The sequence below is a fragment of the Lethenteron reissneri genome, chromosome 50, assembly GCF_015708825.2.
Source record: "Lethenteron reissneri isolate LAM-NWPU_2019-01 chromosome 50, ASM1570882v1, whole genome shotgun sequence".
NCBI lineage: Eukaryota > Metazoa > Chordata > Hyperoartia > Petromyzontiformes > Petromyzontidae > Lethenteron > Lethenteron reissneri.
Window position 1 is genome coordinate 6,666,237 of NC_083828.1, and position 12,048 is coordinate 6,678,284.

The following is a 12,048-nucleotide window of genomic DNA, read 5'->3' on the forward strand; positions in this document are numbered from 1 at the left end:
GATGGAGAGAGAAAGAGGCAGAGATACGGGAGAGAGAGATACGGGGCGAGAGGCAGGGGGGCAAAGAGCGATGTAGGAGATGGAGACGCAGAGGGAAACGGGGAGAGAGACAGAGACACACGGAAAGAGAGAGAGAGACACAGAGAGAGGCACCATTTAGTTTGCCGTCACAGATCCAGCACCACTGAGAGCCTGGGTTCGAATCCAGGTGTGAGCCTGGAACGCAGGCCGGGCCTCAACCCGGTCACCAACAACCGCACAAGTCAGGTCACCATATCACATTCGTTAACTTTCCAGCTCTGAGAATGAAAAAATAACGTGACAAACATTTCCCTCTAGCAGCGGAGGCGCGTCGGAAAGCGCAGCGGGTGCTCCCCATAAAAGTGTGCGGACAGCACCAGAGCCCCCCCCACCGAAGAGACCTCAGATGTACTTCTGCGATATCCCATTCCGCAGAGCGTTTCTCTTAGCGTCCGGGGCGACGCACCGGAGCCGGCTCCGCAAGAGGAGTTCCGAGCGGACGCGTCACCTCGACCCGCGGCTCGAAGCCAATACGGCAGTCGGGATAACAGCCCGCTGGGGGGCAGCACTTGGGGGGCAGTGCCTGGGGGCAGCGCCCAGGGGCAGCGCCCAGGGGCAGCACCTGGGGTGAACGTTTGGGGGCAATTTTGCCGCTGTCCTACCGAGCAAAGTTGCTCGTAGCAACGCGACGTTGCGCTCACGTTTAGGCTATGCTGGATCATCTTCACGACGATTCTAGATTTGAAGCTTTCGTGACTGCAAGGATTCATACTCTTAGGTTTTTTCGGTAAAGTCACATAGGTAAAAAATAAATAATAATAGAAATAAAATAATAAATCACGTTTTTGCCTCCGTAACGTCGTGATTTATTTTTTTATTCCTATTATTATTTCTATTATAATATTTATTATTATATTTTTTTCCTACGTGACTTTACCGAAAAAACCTAAGAGTATCTTCACGACGGTCACCGCGTGCACCCGCCCCCCCCGCCATTACAGATGGACAGAACGAGATCTACCTGAGTTGTTGAAAAATATATATTTAAAAAAACAAATGTAAGGCAAAGGCTCTTCATCAGAGCAGAAACAGCAATTACCCAGCTACCCCGCGTTTTTTTTCCTCTCTTCAAAAAAAACACTCAAGAATAAATATTCGTCTGGAAAGCCAATGAATAGGCTGATGGAATAAAACACATTTGTATTTGCGTGGGGAGAGGCGGAACAGAGTTCTACTTATGTTTGCTCTGACCCACAATGTTTCGTTTCGGGTGCACGGTGAGTTTGTGCACGACACTGCTTTTTGCGTGTCGGGAACACGGTCCCCGCGGTTCGCGTGGAGTGCTCATGCCAATAGCATCCGGGAGTCCCAACAGCATTTGCTAAACGATCGTGGATCTGCTCACGTGTCCCAGAATGTCAGAACCGGTCCAGAATTGGTTCAGACTTCACGCTCTCTTAAACAAGCGCTGCCGCGGGGATAATATCGGTGTGAAAATCCAATAGTTGGTATTTACAGTCCGCTCTCCTGTAACGTGGTAGTTGCGTTCCTGAAGTAAACCACGTGATGGGAAAATCGCGTTATAATAAACAATATAGAGTCGTCTTGGTTCTTTCGGTAAATTCACGTAGAATGGAAATAATAAAATAATAAAAATAAAACATAATAAAATAATTCTCACGACGTTTCGGCCACAATGCAAGCAGCCGTCCTCAGGTGAAGAACAGGTCTGTCAAGAAGACAGAGTCTGAATGAGACTGTCTTCAGACTGTCTTCTCGACAGACCTGTTCTTCACCTGAGGACGTTCTGCTTGCGTTGTGGCCGAAACGTCGTGAGAATTCTTTTATTATGTTTTATTTTTATTATTTCCATTTTACGTGACTTTACCGAAAGAACCAAGAAGACGCTTATTCCTACTCGCGCGACGAAGTGCCGTTCACTCGATCGCGTTACATCCAATTCGCGTTTAAAAAAAAATGTCTTCCCTCGTACATTCGTCGAGTTGCGTCCAATCCGTGTCACGAAAACAACACGTGGCGTCATGGGAGGAGAGAGACTTTACGTGGCGTCCGCCCTTGCTCTGCGTAGCGCCAGGCGGCGACATCGGTTTCGCGAGGATCCGGCAACGGTGACGGCGTAAGAGAGGATCCGGCGCGGGATTTTCAGCCGAAGTTTCGACGCCCGTTTGCCAGCACGCGGGCCGCAGAAGCACCATTCGAAGGTCTGCGAGCCCACCGCTCGTCTATTTTAGAACTTTGTTTTCCAGCGTGCCGCGGCCTGTCGGGGGTCACGTAAACGCGTCGCGGCCTTTGCCGTGGTTCCTAGCCGTCGTCGACGCGATCGCGACGGGCTGCGTGGTCTGTCCGCTCGTTGTCGTTTGCAAGCCTCGAGGTCGTGCAGACAAAACGTTACTTTGGGTTTTTTTTTCGAGCCGGGACGAAGTGACACGGCCGTAGTCGGTCTCGCAGCGGCGGCGGTGGTGGTGGTGGTGGGGGCGGCCGGCCGGCCGGGGGGTGGCGGTGGCTGAGATGGCTCAGAAGCCCACCTTTAACATTCTTTATGAAGTCCAAGAAGTGTTGGAATGATATTTAAAGTGCACGACACTTAACAGTGGGGACGACCGCATCGTCATCATTCGTCGTGCAGCTGAGCACCCAACGGTCGAGCTGACGTCTTTGTAGAACAGGTAAAGGTGCAGCCCCTGAAAGCGCTTGTCGCTCACGCCACTGCTGGCAAGTTTTGTCTGCTTTTGTTTTTTTTTTACCAGGTAAGACCCCACTGAGCTTTCTAGGAGCTCTTTTTCAGAAGCGACCTGGCCACAAATGATAGCTCAACGAGAAGTGGCTCATCTTCTTGGTTCTTTCGGTAAAGTCACGTAGAATGGAAATAATAAAAGAATAAATAATAAAACGTAATAAAATAATAATTGTTTTTTATTTCATTATTTCCATTCTACGTGACTTTACCGAAAGAACCAAGAAGATGAATCCCTGCAGTCACAAAAGCTTTAAATCGAAATTTAAGTGGCTTATTATCGTGTGGACATTTATAGCAGCAGCCAAATACTCTGAACACGTGGCGATGTTGATTCTAAATGTGGAGGGGAAAAACAGGAGGACCCGGAGAAAAATCTACGCGACCATGGGGAGAGAGACACGCAAACTACAAATATACAGCAGGCGTCAGGGTCGGGATGGAACCCACGACCTCCTGTATACCAGGCGAGGTAGTTAACATCTCCTAGCCACCGTGATGATGATGAGAAAGAGAGACACGCAAACTCCAAATATACAGCAAGCGTGGGGGTCGCAATCGAACCCACGACCTCCTGTATATCAGGCGAGGTAGTTAACATCTCATAGCCACCGTGATGATGATGAGAGAGAGAGACACGCAAACTCCAAATATACAGCAGGCGTCAGGGTCGGGATGGAACCCACGACCTCCTGTATACCAGTCGAGGTAGTTAACATCTCCTAGCCACCGTGATGATGAGAGAGAGAGACACGCAAACTCGAAATATACAGCAGCAAGCGTCAGGGGTCGCGATCGAATCCACGACCTCCTGTATACCAGGCAAAGTAGTTAACATCTCCTAGCCACCGTGATGATGATGATGAGAGAGAGACACACAAACTCCAAATATACAGCAGGTGTCAGCGGTCGCAATCGAACCCACGACCTCCTGTATACCAGGCGAGGTAGTTAACATCTCCTAGCCACCGTGATGATGATGAGAGAGAGAGACACGCAAACTCCAAATATACAGCAGGCGTCAGGGGTCGCAATCGAACCCACGACCTCCTGTATACCAGGCAAAGTAGTTAACATCTCCTAGCCACCTCCCCCCCCTCCCACGTTCCCCTCCTCACCGGTCCTTCAAGCAAGGTCAGGCTGCGGGGGTGACCTTCAAACGGACAGGTACGGCCAGAGAGATAAGAGGGGGGAGCGAGCGGGCAAGCGGCGAGAGGGGGGGGGTGGGAGAGTCTCGGGGGGGTCGTGATGAGGGGGGGGGGGCTAGGCAGAGGGAGGTGGGAGAGCCGTTGCCGCCGATGCTGCCCAGGGTCACGCACTCCGCTGGGGGGGGGGGGGGGGGTCCTGCCTAAAATTATCCGCCACCAGAGAGACCAGGTCGGGGGGGGGGGAAGTAAATAGACGTATAAATAAATATATAAATAACCTCCGGCGCAATTAGGCACGCGGTTGCACGCAACTGCTCCTCGTCGTCGCATGCGCGTGCGTGTGTGATGTGTGTGTGTGATGTGTGTGTGGTGTGTGTGTGTTATGTGTGTGTGATGTGTGTGTGATGTGTGTGTGATGTGTGTGTGTGATGTGTGTGTGTGATGTGTGTGTGATGTGTGTGTAATGTGTGTGTGTGATGTGTGTGTGTGTGATGTGTGTGTATGCTGCGTGTGTGCGTGATGTGTGTGATGTGTGTGTGATGTGTGTGTATGTGATGTGTGTGTGTATGATGCGTGTGTGCGTGATGTGTGTGATGTGTGTGTGATGTGTGTGTGCGTGACTGTGTGTATGCGATGTGTGTGTGCGTGACTGCGTGTGTGATGTGTGTGTGCGTGACTGTGTGCGTGCGTGACTGTGTGTGTGCGTGACTGTGTGTGTTCGCGTGAGTTTGCGCACACTCACTAACAGCACTTGCCCTGACAGCCTCAAAATGCTGCACGCTCTGAGATCTTTGGTATTTTGCGCGGAGCGGCGGTGCAGCGGTTAGCGCGCCGCGCCACGAACCCAGCCACCCGCGGGTTCGATTATCGACCAGGGGCCCACATCAACCGGTCCTCCCCTAGATCTGTTTAGCCTAAAATGAGCACCTGGGACGGCACTGACGACGCAAATGCGGCCGGGCACGGTGATGTCCTCACATCCCACCTCGTGCGTCGCGCCGGCCTTAATTGGTGCGTGCGTGCCCGGGGTACACGGGCAGCCGCGGTCGGGTTCTGTCCCGCGCGCCCATCGTGCCCATATAACCTCTCTCGCTCGCGCGATGGCAGCTCCCCAACCACACCGCCAGACCGCCGTCACTCACATCGCGAAGCCCCCGGCACACCCCCCCCCACCCCCCCCCACTTATGCCTGGCATCCTCAGCTGTTTTGCCACCTGTCTTCACACCTCCCTGCCCCACCACCAACGGGCAACAACACCCACACGCACTCACCCACACCCACCCACCCACCCACACCCACCCACACTCACCTACACCCACCCACACTCACCCACACTCATCCACACCCAGCCACACTCACCCACACCCAGCCACACTCACCCACACCCACCTACACCCACCCACACCCACACTCACCCACACCCACCCACACTCGCCCACACTCACCCACACCCACCCACACTCACCCACATGCACCCACACCCACCCACACTCACCAACTCTCACCCACACTCACCCACACTCACCCACACCCACCCACACTCACCCACACTCACCCACACCCACCCACACTCACCGACACTCACCCACACTCACCCACTCTCACCCACACTCACCTACACCCATCCACACTCACCCACACCCAGCCACACTCACCCACACCCACCCAGCCACACTCACCCACCCCCACCCACACGCACCCACACTCACCCACACCCACCCACACCCACCCACACTCACGCACACGCACCCACCCTCACCGACACTCACCCATACCCACCCACACTCACCCACACTCACCCACACCCACCCACACGCACCCACACTCACCCACACCCACCCACATTCACCCACACTCAACCACACTCACCCACACCCACCCACACTCACCCACACATACCCACCCACACTCACCCACACCCACCCACACTCACGCACACGCACCCACCCTCACCGACACTCACCCATACCCACCCACACTCACCCACACTCACTCACCCACACCCACCCACCCACACTCACCCACACCCACCCACCCACACGCACACACACTCACTCACACCCGCCCACACCCACCCACCCCCACCCACACCCACTCACAGTCACCCATACGCCCCCACACTCACCCACACTCACCCACACCCACCCACACGCCCCCACACTCACCCACACCCACCCACCCACACTCATCATCACCCACCACCGTCATCACCATCAATGCCAACAATATCCATGCCAGAGAGTGAATGAGTGAGCGAGCGGCGAGCGAGTGTGTCGATGAGCGAGCGAGAGAGCGACTCCCACCGCCATCAACATCCAAGTGAGCTAGTGAGCAATTGAGAGCAAAAACCTGGTGATCAAGTGAGTGAGCGAACGAGCGAGCGAGCGACTCCCACCATCAACAACATCCACCACCACCGCCCCTCCCGTCAAACCTCCCTCCCTCCCATCCATCCACTGCCCCCCCGCCTCCCACCGCTGCACCACATCCCTTCGACTGCTCGCTCACATGACCATACAAGGCGACAGGCGGGCAGCGAAGAGGGGGGCCGATGGGGAATTGGCACTCACGGAGTCAGGGCTGCGCTTGTGCCACGGGTCAGCATTGGCACACGAGGGACACGGGGGCGGGGGGTGTGGTGTGGAGGGGGGTGGTAGCACATGGGGGCAAGTCGAGGCAGGACAGGGGCAAGGCTGGGTTGCTGAGAACCTCTCCAGATGCTGTGAGTGACGGTCCAGCGTCAGTTTGTGGATTCATCGTTTCTCGCCGACGCTCGCTAACGGGGGCCCTGGGGTGGGGGGTAGTTGGGGGGGCGGGGGTAGGTTGGTGGGTGGGTGGGTGGGTAGGTGGGTGGGTAGGTGGATGGATGGGTGGGTAGGTGGGTGGGTAGGTAGGTGGGTAGATGGGGTGGTTGATTGGGTGGGTAGGTTGGTGGGTAGGTGGGTGGGTAGGTGGGTGGGTGAGTGGGTAGGTGGGTGGGTAGGTGGATGGATGGGTAGGTGGGTGGGTAGGTAGGTGGGTAGATGGGGGGATGGGTGGTTGATTGGGTGGGTAGGTTGGTGGGTAGGTGGGTGGGTAGGTGGGGGGGGTGGGTGGGTGATTGGGTGGGTAGGTTGGTGGGTGGATGGGTGGGTGGGTAGGTGGATGGGTGGGTGGGTAGGTGGATGGGTGGGTGGGTGAGTAGGTTGATGGATAGGTGGGTGGGAAGGTGGGTGGGTAGATGGGTGGGTGGGTAGGTGGGTGGGTAGGTGGGTGGGTGAGTAGGTAGGTAGGTGGGTGGGTAGGTGGGTGGGTAGGTGGGGTGCTGTGGCTCGGCAGTGGGAGCGAGCGGCTCGCGATCTGAGAGAGGTCGCGAGTTCGAATCCCGCTTTTGTGAGGGTTGACTTGGCCCACGTCAAAGCTCCGGGGTGTCGATAAAAATGAGTACCCCCTATGGAGAGACTCGCCCACCGTCCGTAGGGAATGTGGAATTTCCACTACTGTGGCTCTGCAGGGGGAGGTGAGCGCTAATGATGGCTCGATGCTCCCTGGAGCCGCGTGCTGCGGGGAGCTCGCGGTCGATCCGCTGCCGAGATGGAGGCTTCCCCTGCGCCGTGTCCGTAGTGGGCGGGTTGTTTGACCATACTTCACCATGCCGGTTATCGCGGGGTTGGGGGATGCACGGGACCGGTTAGGGGTCGCTCGGCCACTCGCGCTAAACCCTGGCTGAGAATCGAACTCAGGCGGCTGTGTGAGGGTTCGTAGTGCAGTGCGCTAACCACTGCGCCGCCACTCCACCACGCAAGTTATCTTATGCTTTCATAATTCAAGCTTTTGTGTACATTTAATGTAACAGCGTAAAGAGTTACCTCCCTAACATGCAAATTACCCAGTTGTTAAATGCGTTACAAAGTTCTAAAGTATATTTAGTTGAGCACTGCATATGCATCTTAGGACTGGAATTAATTCCAAATTTTTGCAATATTTTTTTACCGAGATAATTCCAGGTCTAACAATTGCTCCCCCCTCCCTTCCTCACTCCCTCCGCCCCCTGGCTCATCCGATAAATTATCACGATTCAGGGTCGCAATTTGATTGATTCGTCTTGAAACACCATAGTGGACATGGCAGACCCCAGTGTCTGCAACGAGGCGATTCCAACGGGCGTCACACGGCCCTGAAGAATCGCTAACAGGCGAATCATCAGCGCTCCGTTATATCGGCCCCCTCACCGAATTACCCAAAACGTCTAAAGCCCCCTTTGACGTTTGCCTGCCACCGTTTGAATCCCCCCGAACGACGACCAGCGGAGACTTATCGCCACTTCCCTGCCGCCACCGTTTGACCATGCCTCACCGGCGTGGCGTCAACGACGACGCCTTCCGTTTGCAAACGTCGCTTGCGCCCGCGCCGATATCGCCGCGTGACCTTCGAAGGAAAATATTTTACGTCGGGCAAACGTTTCGGGCAATCAGCCCTTCTTAACAGTATACGTTTGCCCGAAGCGTTGCCTTATGAAATATATTTTCATTCACTGATGAAAGCTAAATAACGGTTTTGCTTGTAGACTTACCGAGTTACTATTTGAACTGCACGTTTGTTCGAAGTTTTAGTGGATAATGATTCGAGCAAGGCACGGGTGGGGAGAGGCCCGATTTTAAGACCGGAGCCTGTTAAGAAGTGAGGATTGATTGACGAATGTGTTGGGTTGTTGTTATTGTTTGCGAACCACCACTGCCGTTGAAGCAGTAGCAGCAGTAATCACCAGATACGTTGTTTGATAGGAAACGAGCAGAGCGACAGTGACCCAGTGAGCGTGGGGAGCGGTGGCGCAGTGGTTAGCCCGCTGCGTTACGAACTCGAGCTCAATTCCCGCTCACGGCCAACAACACCGGTGACGATTATCTGAACCGGTCCTGGGCCTCCCCCCTAGGTCGACTCAGCCTCAAATGAGTACCTGGTGAGGTGTGAACATTGCTCCTGGCGAGACAAAGGCGGTCGGGCGTGGTGCTGGCCACCCACCCTCCCTGTGTGCCGTGCCGGCCTTCGTAGGTTCTACTCGCTAGCAGCACCGTGCCCCGACAGCCTGTTAAAGGCCATGCGGCGGGGATCCTTGTCTTTAAACTGAATTTGGAGCTTTCGTGACTGCAGGAATGACTCTTTGGTTCTTTCGGTAAAGTCACGTATAAAGAGAAAATAATAAATTAAATACTACCATACGACGTTTCGATTGCAACACAAGCAAGCATCATCAGGTATAAATGAAATAGAAACACACATCTAGTATACTTAGAAATGTAATGTAATACAACAGAGAGTCAGATAACATAACAGTCAACACCCTATCTGGTTGATTACGTTCTTCCTGAGAATGCTAAATTTGAGAGAGAGATACATAGAGAGAGAACTATGTTTGTTCTCTCTCTATGTATCTCTGTGATATCTGTCTGCTTATATGTCTGTCTATATGTCTCTGGTTCTGTGTTTTATCTCTCTCTCAAATTTATCATTCTCAGGAAGAATGTAATCAACCAGGTAGGGTGTTGACTGTTATGTTATCCGACTCTCATTTCAAAGTATACTAGATTTGTGTTTCTATTTCATTTATACCTGATGATGATTGCTTGTGTTGCAATCGAAACGTCGTATGCTAGTATTTAATTTATTATTTTATCTTTATACGTGACTTTACCGAAAGAACCAAAGAGTAATCTTTGTCTTCGTTGCTCGAAAGCCGAGTTCGTTTCTGCCGTGCGAGCCGTTCGTCACCAGCCAGAACTTTCAACGCGAAATTCCGTGAACTTTGGTCAAACCCGGCCTGGGCCCCCTCACACCTCCCCAAACCCCCCCCCACCCCTTCCCGCTCTGCCATAGCCAATTCCTGCTCTGTGGCGCCGTTATCTGCAACGGAACAGTGTGGCAAAAAGGAATTTTCGGCGGTGGAACTGCAATTCGGCCGTGCCTTCACAACGGAAAAAAAAAATGTTCAACACATGTTGCACGTATTTACATAACAAGAGTCTGGTCCAGTAGCCGGGGGGGATGGTGGTGGGGGGGGGGGTCTCAGGCTTGTTGGGATGGTGCCCCCCCTCCCATCCCTGTCCCACCAACGCCCCCCACCCAACCACACAACCAGTGCCGGATTAAGCGAGTGTGGTGCCTGTAGCAGATGTTATAAAGGGGCCCGAAAAACACATAAATATTAAAACGCACATTTGTAACTCGCACAGTAAAGTCATTGTATTTTTTCATTTGCTATACAGCCAGATAATACGACAAATCGCTAACCTTGAACACCCAGTCGTTCGTAAAAGTCGAAGGCGGCATAGTACTATAGTAATAGAGCAAGTGCAGAATCACTGAACTGGGAGTGACAGATTGAAAGCATTTAGCGCGGGGCCCTTCAAAGTACGGGGCCCGTAGCATATGTAACTACTTTTGCGACTAGGCTAATCTGGCACTGGCCACAACGTGGTACCAACCCCAGCAACCCAACGTTCAAGAGACCACAATATCAATGGGGGTGACGTCTCCACACGCTCCCACAAACAACAAGCCAAAGATTCACAACCTCCCGGATAGCCATCAAGAGACTGTTGGGGCAAGCACAAGCACCTACGCTGAAGAAGGGATGGGTGGCCAGCACTAAGCCCGGCCACCGTTGTTCTCGCCAGGGATGATGTTTACTACACACCGCACCGGGCACGCATTTGAGGCTGAGTCGACCTAGGGGGAGGCCCAACACCGGTTCAGATAATCGTCGATGTCGTTGGTGGTGGCCGTGAGCGGGAATCGAACTCGGGTCGTAATCGCGCGTATGCGTACTAGCACACATATGTACTCGGACACGTGTACTCACACTCACACACACACACTTCTTCTCCAAGCGCCTACGGGCGTCATTTCCTCCGCTGGAAAAAAAACGCAGTGTGCAACACCTGGGAAAGAGCAGCACGGGAACGGCGCAGCCACGGCCACGTGCGCACTTCACACACGCACAGACTCACGCACACACGCACGGACTCAAAGACAAAAACAAAGATCCCCCGTATAGCCTTCGCAGATTGTTGGGGCAAGTGCTGTTAGCGAGCAGCTATGAAGGCCACCACGGCACATGAGGGGGGTGTGGGTGGCCAACACCACGCCTGACCGCCTTTGTCTCCCCAGTGGCGATGCTTACAGAACGCACCAGGTACTCATTTGAGGCTGAGTCGACCTAGGGGAGGCCCAGAACCGGTTCTGATCATCGTCATTTGGTGTTGGCCGTGAGCGGGGAATCGAACTCGGGTCGCCGGGCTCGTAGCGCAGCGCGCTAACCGCGGCACCACTGCTCCCCACACAGACTCACGTACTCACTCACGCACGCACCAACGTGTGTTCCCGTTAAATTCCCTGCCCCCCCCCCCCAACTGACCACAGAGAGGCAGTGCCAGAGGCCAAAGAAAACACAACACTTAGCCTGGTATCGGAAACTCGCAAATTCGTGTCCAAAGAAGACAAAGAAAGCTGACGGTTTTTTTTTCTTTTCGGCGATCAAAATGAAAATTTTTTTTGTCGTAGTTTCTGCGCGTGTGTGCTTTTTTAGCGGTTACTGTGCCTCCGTAGCCGGACGCGCTTGCCATTCCGCGGAGTTTTTTGCGCGTTTGTTTCATGCGTTCGCCCGCCCGTGTGTTCGTTCCCTGCGCCGGCAAGAGCAATCATTTTCGCGTGTTTCTATTAACATTTCAAATCGACGGTGGCGGCGGTGAGCGGGCGAACCGCCGTCAAGCGTGACGATGACTACGGCTTACCCACCAAAGCGCGGATCCTCCCCAGTGATCACGGAACGTTGGGCCGACGTCGGGCCCAACGGTTCCAACCACATGCCAACGTTGGCCCAACATTGCATGTTTACTGCGTCCACCGGCGATAACTTTGACCGACGCGCTCGTTTGCGACGAAAACATTAGTCCGCTCGGTGTTTTCTCCGTCGGCGATGACGACGAGCGGCCGAGTTCTCATCGAGCGTGACGATGTGCATGACCGCTGCCACCGGGAGACAGAAGACCCGTAGACTCCCATAGGCACCAACAGGCAAAGGGCTCGAGGTGACAGACTTGGTGAAGAGGATCAGAGACACTGAGCCGGAACCACTGAGATCCTGG

General features: G+C 54.0%; 1 protein-coding gene across 2 annotated transcripts in view; it reads right to left on the bottom strand.

The window, feature by feature from the left end:
* The window catches only part of LOC133355137 (myocyte-specific enhancer factor 2A-like), a 127,149-nt gene that overhangs the window by 32,976 nt on the left and 82,125 nt on the right, over nucleotides 1-12,048 (bottom strand). The window lies entirely within an intron of this gene.